Source organism: Hylobates moloch, unplaced genomic scaffold, assembly GCF_009828535.3.
Source record: "Hylobates moloch isolate HMO894 unplaced genomic scaffold, HMol_V3 SCAFFOLD_7, whole genome shotgun sequence".
NCBI classification, from domain to species: domain Eukaryota; kingdom Metazoa; phylum Chordata; class Mammalia; order Primates; family Hylobatidae; genus Hylobates; species Hylobates moloch.
Genome location: NW_026652282.1, coordinates 60,519,079 through 60,533,903, shown reverse-complemented (window position 1 = coordinate 60,533,903; position 14,825 = coordinate 60,519,079). Strand labels below are relative to the sequence as shown.

The 14,825-nt window shown below is 36.6% G+C and overlaps 1 pseudogene; it reads left to right on the top strand.

The window, feature by feature from the left end:
- The first annotated feature begins 227 nt into the window (after positions 1-227).
- LOC116811800 (dual specificity mitogen-activated protein kinase kinase 4-like) lies at positions 228-1,523 on the top strand (annotated as a pseudogene).
- Positions 1,524-14,825: the final 13,302 nt, after the last annotated feature.

The window sequence follows — 14,825 nt, the reverse complement described above, 5'->3', positions numbered from 1 at the left end:
CTTGGATTCTTTCTTTACCACAGGGCTAAGATGCACATTTTCTGAACTTATGCTCTACTTTCCTTTTAAATATAAGTACCAACTTCGTCATTTATTTGCTCCTATATATGATAATATGCTGTTATAAGCAACCAGGCTACATCTTGAATGCTTTCCTGCTTAGAAATTTCTTGTACCAGGGCTGCATTGCAGCCGCCACTGCGCCGCTCAGCTCCTCACTCCCAACAATGGCAGCTCCGAGCCCGAGCGGTGGTGGCGGCTCCGGGGGCAGCAGCAGCAGCGGCAGCGGCACCCCAGGACCCGTAGGATCCCTGGAGCCAGGCCACCCAGCCATCAGCAGCATGCAGGGGAAACGCAAAGCACTGAAGCTGAATTTTGCAAATCCACCTTTCAAATCTACAGCAAGGTTTACTCTGAATCCCAATCCTACAGGAGTTCAAAACCCACACATAGAGAGACTGAGATCACACAGCATTGAGTCATCAGGAAAACTGAAGATCTACCCTGAACAACACCGGGATTTCAGTCCTGCAGAGGACTTGAAAGACCTTGGAGAAATTGGATGAGGAGCTTATGGTTCTGTCAACAAAATGGTCCACAAACCAAGTGGAAAATAATGGCAGTTAAAAGAATTCGGTCAACAGTGAATGAAAAAGAACAAAAACAACCTCTTAAGGATTTGGATGAAGTAATGAGGAGTAGTGATTGCCCTTACATTGTTCAGTTTTATGGTGCAGTCTTCAGAGAGGGTGACTGTTGGACCTGTATGGAACTCATGTCTATCTCGTTTGATAAGTTTTACAATTATGTGTATAGTGTATTAGATGATGCTATTCCAGAAGAAATTTTAGGCAAAATCACTCTAGCAGCTGTGAAAGCACTAAATCACTTAAAAGAAAACTTGAATATTATTCACAGAGGTATCAAACCTTCCAATATTCTTCTGGACAGAAGTGAAAATATTAAATTCTGTGATTTTGGCATCAGTGGACAGCTTGTGGACTCTATTGCCAAGACAGAAGATGCTGGCTGTAGGCCATACATGGCACCCGAAAGAATAGACCCAAGTGCATCATGACAAGCATATGATGTCCACGCTGATGTCTGGAGTTTGGGGATCACATTGTGCGAGTTGGCCACGGGCCAATTTCCTTATCCAAAGTGGAATAGTGTATTTGATCAACTAACACAAGTCGTGAAAGGAGATCCTCCCCAGCTGAGTAATTCTGAGGAAAGGGAATTCTCCCCAAGTTTCATCAACTTTGTCAACTTGTGCCTTACAAAGAATGAATCCAAAAGACCAAAGTATAAAGAGCTTCTGAAACATCTTTTTATTTTGATGTATGAAGAACGTACCATTGAGGTCGCATGCTATGTTTGTAAAATCCTGGATCAAATGCCAGCTACTCCCAGCTTTCCCATGTATGTTGATTGATATCGCTGCTACATCAGACTCTAGAAAAAAGGGCTGAGAGGAAGCAAAAGGTAAAGAATTTTCATCCCATATCACAGTGTTTTTATTGCTCGCCCAGACACCATGTGCAATGACATTGGTGTTCATTTCCATCATGTCTATATATTCCTATCACCTAGAACGTGCATCCTGGTAATACCTGATTGATCACACAGTGTTAGTGCTGGTCAGAGAGACCTCATCCTGCTCTTTTGTGATGAACATATTCATGAAATGTAGAAGTCAGTACGATCAAGTTGTTGACTGTGATTAGATCACATCTTAAATTCATTTATAGACTCCAAACATGGAGATGCAGCTACTGGAATGGTGTTTTATCAGACTTCCAAATCCTGGAAGGACACGGTGATGGATGTACTATGTCTGAACATAGAGACTCGGGCTTGAGTGAGAAGAGCTTGCACAGCCAACAAGACACATTGCCTTCTGGAGCTAGGAGACAAAGGAGGAATTTACTTTCTTCACCAAGTGCAATAGATTTACTGATGTGATATTCTGTTGCTTTACAGTTACAGTTGATATTTGGGGATCGATGTGCTCAGCCAAATTTCCTGTTTGAAATATCACGTTAAATTAGAATGAATTTATCTTTACCAAAAACCATGTTGCGTTCAAAGAGGTGAACACTAAAATATTGAGACAGGACTGGATGTGTTCTTTTCTCCTTTACCAGTCCTACTTTGCATTGGGAAGACTCAGGAGTCTGCCACTTGTCAAAGAAGGTGCTGATCCTAAGAATTTTTCATTCTCAGAATTTGATGTGCTGCCAACTTGATGTTCCACCTGCCACAAACCACCAGGACTGAAAGAAGAAAACAGTACAGAAGGCAAAGTTTACAGATGTTTTTAATTCTACTATTTTATCTGGAACAGCTTGTAGCAGTTATATATTTCCCTTTGGTCCTAAGCCTGATACTTTAGCCATCATAACTCACTAACAGGGAGAAGTAGCTAGTAGCAATGTGCCTTGATTGATTAGATAAAGATTTCTAGTAGGCAGCAAAAGACCAAATCTCAGTTGTTTCCTTCTTGCTATCACTGGTCCAGGTCTTCAGTTTCCAAATCTCTTTCCCTTCCCCTGTGGTCTGTTGTCGCTATGTGACTTTTGCTTAATCCAATATTTTGCCTTTTTTATATCAAAAAACCTTTATAATTACCAGGGATGTTCCTTACCAAGGATTTTTAGCCCCAAATCTCTCATATGCGCTAGCGTTTAAAAAGCTAGGAATAGTGGGGCCTAGCTGATGTGGTAGGTGATAAAGGAGCATCTTTTCTAGAGACACATTGGACCAGATGAGGATCTGAAATGGCAGCCTTTACGTTCATCACCAGCTAGAGCCTCTTGTAGTACACCACTATTTCTTGGCATTGGAAGTCTACTGGAAAAAATACAAAAAGCAAAACAAAACCCTCAGCACTGTTACAAGAGACCATTTAAGTATCTTGTGCTTCTTAACTTACCCATTAGCCGGGTTCTCATTAGATTTTGCTTGGGCCTCCCTGGCACTGAACCTTAAGGCTTTGTATGACAGTGAAGCAGCACTGTGAATGGTTCAAGCACACTGGAATATAAAACAGCCATGGTCTGAGATGCAGGTGATGCCATTACAGAACCAAATCATGGCAGATATTGCTGTGTCTCCTCTTAGAGTGACAGTCATAAATACTATCAAACAATAAAGGGAGAATGGTGCTGTTTAAAATCACATCTGTGTAAATTGCAGAATTCAAAAGTGATTATCTCTTTGGTCTGCTTGCCTTATTTCCTTATCTTCTCCCACATGGCATTTTAAACTTTAGACTTCCCACTGTTCTGAAAGGAGACATTGCTTTATGTCTCTCTTTGACCACAGCAAGCTGTCATCCTCCATTGTTCCCGGGGACTCAAGAGGAATCTGTTTCTCTGCTGTCAACTTCCCATCTGGCTCAGCATAGGGTCACTTTGCCATTATGCAAATGGAGATAAAAGCAATTCTGACTGTCCAGGAGCGAATCGGACCATTCTATTGTGTGGATGACCACATAAAAAGGAAATTTTCATGTATTAATCATAGATTATTATAAACTATAAACTTTAGGGCAAGGAGTTTATTACAATGTATCTTTATTAAAACAAAAGGGTGAATGGTGTTCACAAACTGTGAAAATAGTGTAAGAATTGTACATTGTTAACTCTGGTTATTTTCCTCTTGTACCAGAGAAAAATGTATAAAAATTATCAAAAAGGTAATGTGCAGGGATATCGCCTTATTTGTCTGTAAAAAATGGAGCTCAGTAACATAACTGCTTCTTTGGAATATTTTACCCTGTATTCTTGTTTGAATTTCTCCTCTATTTAAGTTGTATACATGGAATTGAAGTGTTTATGTAATAGTTCTGTCCTTTTGCCTGCAGGTCAGTTGTAATAAATCTAGGATGTGATGATGAAAAAAAAAAGAAAGAAAGAAATTTCTTGCACCAGGTACCCTAGGTCGACAATCTTAAGTTCAAACTTCCACAGTTCCCCAGGGCATGAACACAATGCATCTGAGTTCTTTGCTAGCATGTAACAAAGGTTACTTTTACTCTAGTTTCCAATAACTTTCTCATTTCCATCTGAGACCTCTTTAGCCTGTACTTTACCGTCCATATCTCTAAAGGCATTTTGGTCACAACCATTTAACCAGTCTCTAAGAAATTCCAAACTTTGCTTCATTTTCCTGTCTTCTTCCGAACCCTCCAAACTCTTCCAACCTCTGCCCATTACCCAGTTCCAAAGTCGTTTCCACATTTCCAGGCATCTTTATACTAAAACCCCACTCCTGGTAACAATTTTGTGTGTTAATGTGTTTGTTTTGCTCTGAAGGAATTCCTGAGACCGGGTAATTTATAAAAAAAAAGAGATTTAATTGGCTCTTGGTTGCACAGAGCTGTACAGGAAGTGTGGTGCCAGCATCCTTTTGGCTTTGGGTGAGGCCTCAGGGATCCTTTACTTATTGTGGGAGGTGAAGTAGAAACAGCATGTCACATAGTGACAGTGGGAGCAAGAGACAGATGTAGGAGGTGCCACACACTTTTAAACAGTCGTATCTCACATGAACTCACAGCAAGAACTCACTCATTTTTGTGAGAACAGCACCCAAACATTCATAAGGAATCTGCCCCCATGACCCTAACACCTCCCACCAGGCCCCACTTCTAACATTGGAGATTACATTTCAACATGAGAAATTGAGGGGACAAATATCCAAACCATCTCGCATTTAAAAAAATAGACAGAATTGTATGATAAATCACAGTGTATTCATTATCAAGTTCAAGAATCACTCAGCAAAACAACATAATCAATATTTACTTTTATCAGTACACCCATTCACTTTTCTTTTTCTTATATTTATTTTGAAGAAAATTCTACACACAACATTTCATTCACAAGTATTCAATACATTAAAAAATAGAGCTCCCAATGGTATTATTTTAACAAAACCACAATACCACAATCATACCCAACATACTAATTATATTCTCAACATCCAGTGTTCAGATTTCCAATTAGCTCATAAATGACAGAAATAATTTTTTCCATTTTATTGGACTTTGGATACAAATAAAGATCACCACTAAGGTTCCTTGATATGTTTTTAGTGTTTTTATTTAAATTACAATATTTCTTATTAAATAAATGATAAATATTTGTTGGTAGTTTATTCATTTTTTCTCTTTACATATGGTAAACATACTTTTTGGTGTATAATTCTATGAGTGTTGACAAATTCAAACAGGTGTAATCACAACCACAATCAAAATATGAAATAATTCCACCATCCCCCAAAAGTTCATTGTCCTGTATCCTTGTAGTCCAATCCTTCCTGAACCCTCATCCACTGGCATCCACTTATAATTTTTCCTTTTCCATAATGGCATTTCTATCATTCGAATGTTTGTGTCCCCACCAAAATTTGTGTTGAAACATAATCTCCAATGAAACAGTATTAAGAGGTGATGCTTGTAGGAAGTGATTAGGCCATGATGGCTCTGCTTTTGTGGGTTGGATTAGTGCCTTATGAAAACGCTGTGGGCAACTAAGTAGGCCTTTTATTCCCCTTCTGCTATGTGAGTGCACGACATTCATCCCCTCTGGGGGATTCAACAATGAGATGTCATCTTGGACATAGACAGTAGCCTTCACCAGGCACTGAATCTGCTGGTGCCTTGATCTTGGATACCCAGCCTCCAGATTTGTAAGAAATACACTTCTATTATTAATAAATTACTCAGTCTGTGGTATTTTATTATAGCAGCCTGAACTGACTGAGCCAGAAATGGGTACTAATGACTCATGTATTTCTGTAACAAATATCTGAATATGTGGAAGTGGCTTTAGAACTGGTTAATGGTTAGAGGCTGGAGGAATTTAAAGGTAATGCTAGAAAAAGCCTGGATTGATGTCAATGGAGGATTAAGGGTGATTCTGTTGAAGGCTTGAAATAGGATAGCGGTAGACAGAGCCTGAATCTTCTTAGAGATTATCTAAGTGGTTGTGATAAGAATGTTAGCAGAAATATGGAAAGTAAAGGTCTTAGACAGAAAACAGGAATATCTTATTGGAAAATGTTGAAAATTTTATTGGAAAAAGACCACCTTTTTGACAAAGTGGCAAATAACTTGTCTGAATTGTTTCCATATCTTAGCACTTTGTGGAAAGCAGAATTTAAGAGTGATAAACTAGGATATTTGGTGGAAGAAATCTCCAAGCAAATTCTTTGAGGTGTGGCATGGCTTCTTTTGACTGCTTATAGTAGAATGTGAGAAAAGAGAAATTAAAAATGAAATTGGCTGAGCAAGATGTCTTATGCTTGTAATCCCAGTGGTTTTTGAGGCCAAGCCAGAAGAAACACTTGAGGCCAGAAGTTCAAGACCAGCCTGGGCAACATGGTGAGACCCCATCTCTACAATTTTTTTTAAATTAGCCAGTCATGGTGGTATGTGGCTGTAGTCCTAGCCATGCACGAGCATTAGGCAGAAGGATCATTTTAGCCTAGGAGTTCAAAGCTGCAGCAAGCTATAATCATGCCACTGAATTCCACCGTGGGTGACAGAGTAAGACCCTGTCTTAATAAATGAATGAATGAGACCAGGCAAGGTGGCTCATGCCTATAATCCCAGCACTTTGGGAGGCCAAGTTGGGTGGATCACCTGAGGTCAGGAGTTTAAGACCAGCCTGGCCAATATGGTGAAACCCTGTCTCTACTAAAAATACAAAAATTAACTGGGTATGAGGGCATGCGCCTGTAGTCCCAGCTACTCAGGGAAGCTGAGGCAGGAGAATTGCTTGAACCAGGGAGGTGGAGGTTTCAGTGAGCTGAGATTGTGCCACTGCACTCCAGCCAGGGCGACAGAGCGAGACTTCATCTCAAAGCAAACAAACAAGCAAAATAAATGAATGGATAAATAAAAATAAATTTATAATCAAAAGGGAAGTAGAACTTAAAGATTTTATAAAATTTTCAGCCTAGCCATTTAAAGAATAAAAAGCATATTCAGGAGAGAATACCTAGGGTGTGGCTAAGCACACCCTAGGATAAGGAGGTTCATAAGGAGGTTAGTATGGACATGAGGAAGTTGTATGCTATTTATCAAGAATGAAAGAATGACACTGACAACATTTTAGAGATCTTCAAGGCTACCATGCCCATCACAGGCCTCGAGTGCCAAGGCCTTGAGGATATAATAGGTTCAAAGAAAGGACCCAAATGACTTGTGGAACCATGGGGCTCATTGCCCAGTGCCATCTCAAGTTTCTGCTCCTTGCATTTGGGCACAGCACTCCTTGGCTACCCCAAATGTGGTTCAAGAGGACTCAGGTGTGGCTCTGGCCACCCCTTCAAAAGGTACAAGTAGTAAATCTTGGCAATGTCTATGTGGCGTCACCTTTGCAGGCATGCAGTGTGCAAGAGCTGTGGAGGCATGGCTACCTTCACCTAGATTTCAAAGCATTCTTAGGAGAAAACCTCAGGGCCCAGGCAGAGAAGTGCCACAGGGGTGAGGCCACCTCAGAGAGCCTCCATTAGGGCAATGCCTTGTCTACCATGTGGGTGGGAACATTGCAGAGTCTCCACTTAGAGGAACGCCCAGAAGAGGTGTGGAATTGAGGCTAATGAAGAGATCCCCCACTAGGGCAATTCCAAGCAGAGCTGTGAGGGTAAGGCTGCCTCCAAGACCCCAGAAATAGAGAGCCTCCAGCATGAAACATCAACCTAGGAGAGCTGAAAGTCCCTTACTTCAAACCTTGAGAGCTGCTTTGTGGGTTATCCACAGCAAAGTCATGTGGTCAGGGTTGTCTGGAGCCTTAGAGGTCCAAATTCTACCCCAGTGTATCTGGAATGCAGGATATAGAGTCAGAAAAGGTTATTCTCAAGCCCCAAGATTTAATGTTATGTGCCTTGTTGGGTTTTGGACTTACTTGGGACATGTTACCCTTTTCTTCTTGCCTATTTCTCCCTTTTGGAATGGGAATGTCTATCCTATGCTGGTCCCACCATTGTATTTCAGAACACACAACTTGTTTGATTTCACAGCTGGAGGGGTAATTTTCCTCAGGACGAATGATACCTTGAATCTCACCCATATTTGATCTAGATGAGACTCTTGACTTAGACTTTAAAGATGATACTGGAATGAATTAAGATGTTTTGAGCTATTAAGATACAATGAATGTATTTTACATGTGACAAGGACATGAATTGGGGGTGGGCCAGGAGCAGAATGCTATAGTTGGATGTTTGTATCCTCTTCAAAATTCATGTTGATACTTGATCCCCCAGTGTAACAGTATTAAGAGGTGAGGCCTTAGGAGGTTATTTGGCCATAAGGACTCTGCTCTCATGGTTATAATTAGTGCCGTATAAAAGAACTGGAAGGAACTAGCTCAGCCTTTTTATTCCCCTTCTGTTCCTTTTGTCATATGAAGACACAGTATTATTCCCCTCTGAAGAATGCAGCATAGTACCATCTTGCAAGCAGAGATCAAGCTCTCAACAGAGACCAAACCTTCCAGCACCTTCATCTTGAACTTCTAGCCTCTAGAATTATGAGAAATAATTTTAAGTTCTATATAAATTACCTGGTTTCAGATATTTTGTTATAACAGCAGGAATAAACTAAGACAGGCATATAATATGCCATCAAATAGTATGCAGATTTTTGAGTCTTTTTCTTCTAATACTCATCATGTTGCATGTATCAATTCACTTTTATTACTGAGTAGCATTACACATTGTATAAATGTTTCGTAGTTTGTTTATTCATTCAACAGCTGATAGTTAGTTGCTTCCAGTTTTTGGCAATTAGGAATACAGCTGCTATAAACACTTTTATACAGGTTTTTTTTTGTACTTACATAGTTTTTAGTTATCTGGGCAATAATCTAAGAGTGTGATTGCTGTATTATATTGTAAGTGGATGTTTATTCTTATGTGAAACTAAAACTGTTTTTCCAAGATTGTTATACCATTTTGTATAACCAACAATAATCCCAGTTATGCCACGTTCTCAACAGCACCACGTTTGTTAGTTCTTTTAATGTTAAATTTTTTAAATTTAGTTATAAAATTTAAGTTTCAATTTTGAGTTTTAATATGTGCTTAGTAGTATCTCATCATCATTTTAATTTGCACTTTACTGATGACTAATATATTGAGCATATTTTTATGTGCCTCTTTGCTGCCTGTATGATTTTTGGTTAACTGTTCAAGACTTTTGCCTGCTTTCAAATGGAGTTTGTTTCCTTATAACTGAATTTCAAGAGTTGTTTGCATATGCTGAATAAAAGGCTTTTTTGACAGATGTGTGATTTTCAATGATTTCACTGAAGTCTGTGGCTTAGCTTCTTATTCTATTAACCATGTATTTCACAGAGAAGAAATATATTATTTTTCTTTTGAAAAGTTTGATAAAGTCTAATTTATCATGTTTTCTTATGGGTCATTCTTTTGGTGTCATTTCTAAGGAATATTTGCTTAATGCAAGGCCAAAAGGTTTTTCTCTCATATATTCTTTTAGAAGTTTGTACTTTCCAGTGTTACATTTAGATTTATAATATACTTTGAGTTAATTAGTTATGAAGTGTAAATTATGAGAGGACTTTCATTTATCTGTTTGCATACAGACGTCCAGTAGTTTCAGCGATCTTTATTGAAAAGACAATCCTTTCTTCATTAAGTTGCGTTGAGTTGCCTTTGCAACTTAATAAAAATCAATTGACTAATCCAAAATATACAGATAAAATAGAAAATTACTCATCATACCAGGAATATAGGAGGTCAAAACTTAAAATCACAAAATGAATTAAAAAAGACACTCACCAGATGCCAAAACTGACATGACACAGGAATTGAAATGATCTGCAATGATTTTAAAACAGGTATCACAAAGATGCTTTTATCAGAAATTTCAAATTCTCTTGAAATAAATGAAAAAAAAGAAGTAAAAAATTACAATGTGATAAAAAAGAATTAAATGTAAATTATAGACTGAAAATTAAAGTTAAAAAATAGAAAATTTACTGGCTGAATTCAATGCTAGAGTGGATATAACAGTATAGAATCAGTGAACTAGAGGATAGTTCAAGAGGGTTTACCTAACTGAAACAACAAAGAAAAAGTAGGCCGAAAAGAATAAGTGAGAGTCTCAAAGACCTGGGAGACAATGATAAATTTGACATTTATATCATTGGAGTTTTAGAAAGATGGGAAAATAAGTGTGGGTTTAAAAGAGTACTTGAAATTTGACAAAAGACACGAACATATAGATTCAAGATGCTCAATGTAAACTAAACAAGATTAAGCCAAAGAAATCCACACTAAGACACATCATAATCAGACTCTTAAAAACTAAAGAAAAAAAATTGAATACAGAGAAAAATGATGCATAGAAGAACACCAATATAAAAAACTGAATTTCTCAACTGAAATCATATAGGCCAGAAGGAAGTGGCACAGCATCTTCAAGTACTGAAATTAAAGAACTGTTAACTCAAAATTTTATATTCAGCAAAATATCCTCCAAGAATGAATGGAAAATAGAGTTTCTCAGGTAAAAAGATTAAAAGAATTTGTCGTAAGTAAACCTACCCCTAAAGAATAGCTACAGAAAGTTCACTTAACAGAAAAAAAAAAAAAAAAAAAAAAACGACAATAGAAGCAGAAGCCTTGGAATCTCCAAAAGAAAACAAGAATGTAGAATTGAGTAAAGATAGGGATAAAAATATAATAGATTTTTTTTCATGTGGTTTCTGAATCATGTTTGACAGGTTGAAGCAAAAATTATAGCACCATCTGATATGGTGGTCAACGTGTGTAGAAGAAATATGTCCAAGACAACTATATTTAAAAAGCGGGCAGGGTAAAGGGAGGTAAGTTGAAGTAGGGTTCCAATACTTAATTTGAAGCTGTTTAATGTTGGTAGTAGTTTGTAGTATCACAGTAGACCGTGATAAGTTGCATAAACACACACACTAACACATGAGGACTAAACTCTTATATTTTTATGTAATTTCTACCTAAGGGATTTGGGGAACCATGCCCTACAAATAATAAATTCTAATCAGATGGGTTTTATTTAACCTTATATATCATGATTTACTTTCCAAACTGACTCTGGCATAACATTACAAGACAAAGAAGAAAATAAAAATATTTTATCTCCAAACATGTTTCTTTGCCATATTTTGAAATGGCCCTGCAAAGCTGTTCTTTGCAGGGGAAAATTTGCATCTGTAAAGCATCTCTATTAACATAGTTAGATCTTTTTCTTCCAGACCCTCCTAAACCTAAAGAGATTAACTAAGATCTGGATAGGAAACCTTTGTTACCTATTGCCTCTAAGGGCAGCCACTATAAGACTTTAAAGAACTCTAAGTCTCCACAAACTTTATCTTAACCTGAACATTCCCTTTCTATCTATCCCAGGTCTTTGGATAAACTCAACTAATTGTCAATCAGAAAATGTTTAAATTCACCTATAGCCTGGAAGCCCCCGCTTTGAGTTGTTCCACCTTTTGGGACAAAACCAATATATTTCTTAAATGTATTTGATTGAGGTCTCATGCCTCTGTAAAATGTATAAAACCAAGCTGCACCCCAACCACATTGAGCACATGTTCTCAGGACCTCCTGAGGGCTGTGTCAGGGGCCATGGTCACTCATATTTGGCTCAGAATAAATCTCTTCAAATATTTTACAGAGTTCAACCCTTTTCCCCTTTTCTTTGACCCACGTATGTGTGGAGATATATATATATATGAACTAAAACTATAAAAAGAAGGATATTAAAGATAGTATAAGTAAATAAAAATGGAATTCTAAAAATATTCAAGAAATTATCAGAATGACAAGAAAAGGAAAACAGAAGAATGAGAAATAGAACAAACAAATAATAAAATGGTAGACTTAAGCCTTAACTAACAAAAATTACTTTAAGAGCAAATGGTCTAAATATGCCAATTAAAGGCAGAAGTTGACAGAGTGGATTAAAAAATAAAATAAGCCCAATAATATGCTGTCTACAAATAACATTTCAAATGTAATTATTGAAAGTAAGCCAGCACACAACGTACACATGTAACATACATGCACATGTACTCCCTGAATCTAACACTAAAAAAATACAAAAAAGAATGGTCATGAGAAAATATGCCATGTGAACACTAATAAAAATAAAATGGGCCGGTAGATATAAAACAATTGAAATAATTTTGAGTACATTATCTGATCACAGTAGAATCAAGCTAGAAAGCAATAATAGAAAGATAGTAGAAAAATCTCCAAACATTTATAAATTAAACAATGTACTTTTAAATAATTCATGTGTAAGTCTCAAAGAAATATTTTTTAAAAGTACAAAAACCTAAATTAAAGTGAAAACATATCAAAATCCATGGAATGCAGCTATAGCAGGACTGAGAGTAATTTATAGCAATGAATACTTAAATTAGAAAAGGGAGGCCGGGTGCGATGGCTCATGCCTGGAATCCCAGCACTTTGGGAGGCCAAGGTGGGTGGATCACGAGGTCAGGAGATCGAGATCATTCTGGCCAACATGGTGAAACTCTGTCTCTACTAAAATATCAAAAAAAAAAATAAAATCTGGGCGTGGTGGTGTGCGCCTATAGTCCCAGCCTTTCAGGAGGCTGAGGCAAGGGAATCGCTTGAACCCGGGAGGCAGAGGCTGCAGTTAGCTGAGATCATGCCACCGCACTCCAGCCTGGTGACAGAGTGACACTCCATCTCAAAAAAAACAAAACAAAACAAAAACAAAAAGAAAAAAAAAAGAGAAAAAGGAAATGCCTAAAATAAATAATCTAAACTCCCATGTCAATAAAATAGAAAAAGAACAAAATAAACCCAAAGCAAGCAGAAGGAATGACATAATAAAAACATATCAATAAAATTAAAAATAGAAAAACAGTAGAGAAAATCAACGAAATAAAAGATTGTCCTTTGAAAAGTTCAATGAAGTGGATAAACCTATATCAAGGCTGACAAAAGTAAAAAGAGAGACGACACTAATTACCAATTTCAGGAACAGAGCAAGGAATATTACTACAGATTCAGTAGCCCTTAAATGGATAATAAGAAAATACTAACAAACCTGCACATGTACCCTTAGACCTAAAATAAAAGTTAAAAGAAAGAAAAAGAGAAAATACTACAAACAACTTTAGAAACAATAACTAGACAACTTAATGAAATACAGCAATTACTTAAAAACTGCAAGCTACCAAAAGCCAACCAATAGGATATAAATAATTAAAATAGTCCTAGAACTATTTAAAAATTAAATTAGAGTTAAAACCCTTCTAAAAAAATCCCCAGGCACAGATAATGCCACCAGAAAATTCTACCAAATATTTAAAGAAAAATTAACACCCATTTTACACAATTTCTTACACAAAATAAAAAGTGAAGGATTACTTCACAATTCATTTTATGAGGCCAGTGTTTTTCTAGTACCATAACTGAACCAAGAAAGTACAAAACAAGAAAATTACAGATAAATATCTCTCACAGACTTACACAAAAGACTACCAACAGTTATTACAAAACAGAATCTAGCTATGTCTATACATAATTTTACAACATGACCAAGTAGGTTTTTTTTAATATTAAAAAATCAATCAGTGTAATTTACAATGTCAGCAGGCTAAGCAAGAAAAAAACCATAATCATATTAATTGATGCAGAGATGCATTTGAAAAAATCCAATAGTCGTTCATGAAGAAAAAAATTGTTCAGCAAGCTAGGATTAGAGAGAAACTTCCTTACCTTGATAGAGTGTTTTTAAAAACTTACAGCTAACATTATAATTAATGGTGAAAGACTTAATTCTTTCCCCCTAAGCTCTAGAATAAAACAATGATATCTTAATTAACCACTCCTATTCAAAATAGTGCTGAAAATTCTAGTCAATGAAGTAAGTCAAGGAAAAGAAATAAAAAGCATATATATTGGAAAGAAAAGAATAAAACTGTCACAATTTGCAAATGACGTGGTTATTTACATGAATATCCTACAGAATACACCCAAAACTCTTAGAACTAGTAGGTGAGTGTATCAATGTCACAGGGTACAAGATCAACACACAAAAGCCAATCAAATTTTTATATTCTAGCAATTGATATATGGAAATGGAAATTTAAAATGTGACACCATTTACAGTCACTCTCAAAATGAATTAAGTATAATTCTAACAAAGCATATATAGGCTCTGTATGTTGAAAATTAGAAATTTCTGATAAAGAAAATAAAAGAAGATCCAAATAAACGGATATATATATATATGTATATATACACCACATTTTCTTTATTCATTTTATCCACTGTTGGACACTTAGGTTGCATCTATATATTGGCTATTATGAATAATGCTGTAATACACATAGAAGTGCAGCAACCCTTTCGAATTACAGATTTCAATTCCTTTGGATATACACACAGAAATGGGATTCCTGGATCATATGGTAGTTCTATTTTTAGTTTTTTGAGAAAACTCCATACTGTTTTCCATAATCATTTTACTAATTTACATTCCTACCAACAATGTACAAGAATTTTCTTTCCTCTGTATCCTTGCCATGTTTATCTTTCTTTTTTTGTAGAAAGCCATTCTAACATGTGTGAGGATATATCTCATTATAATTTTAATTTGCATTTATCCTAGTGATTAGCGATGATTATCTCCAGCATCCGTTGTTTCCTGACTTTTTAAAGATGCCCATTCTAACTGGTGTGAGATGGTATCTCACTGTGGTTTTGATTTGCAATTCTCTGATGACCAGTGATAATGAATATTTTGTCATGTGTCTGTTGGCTGC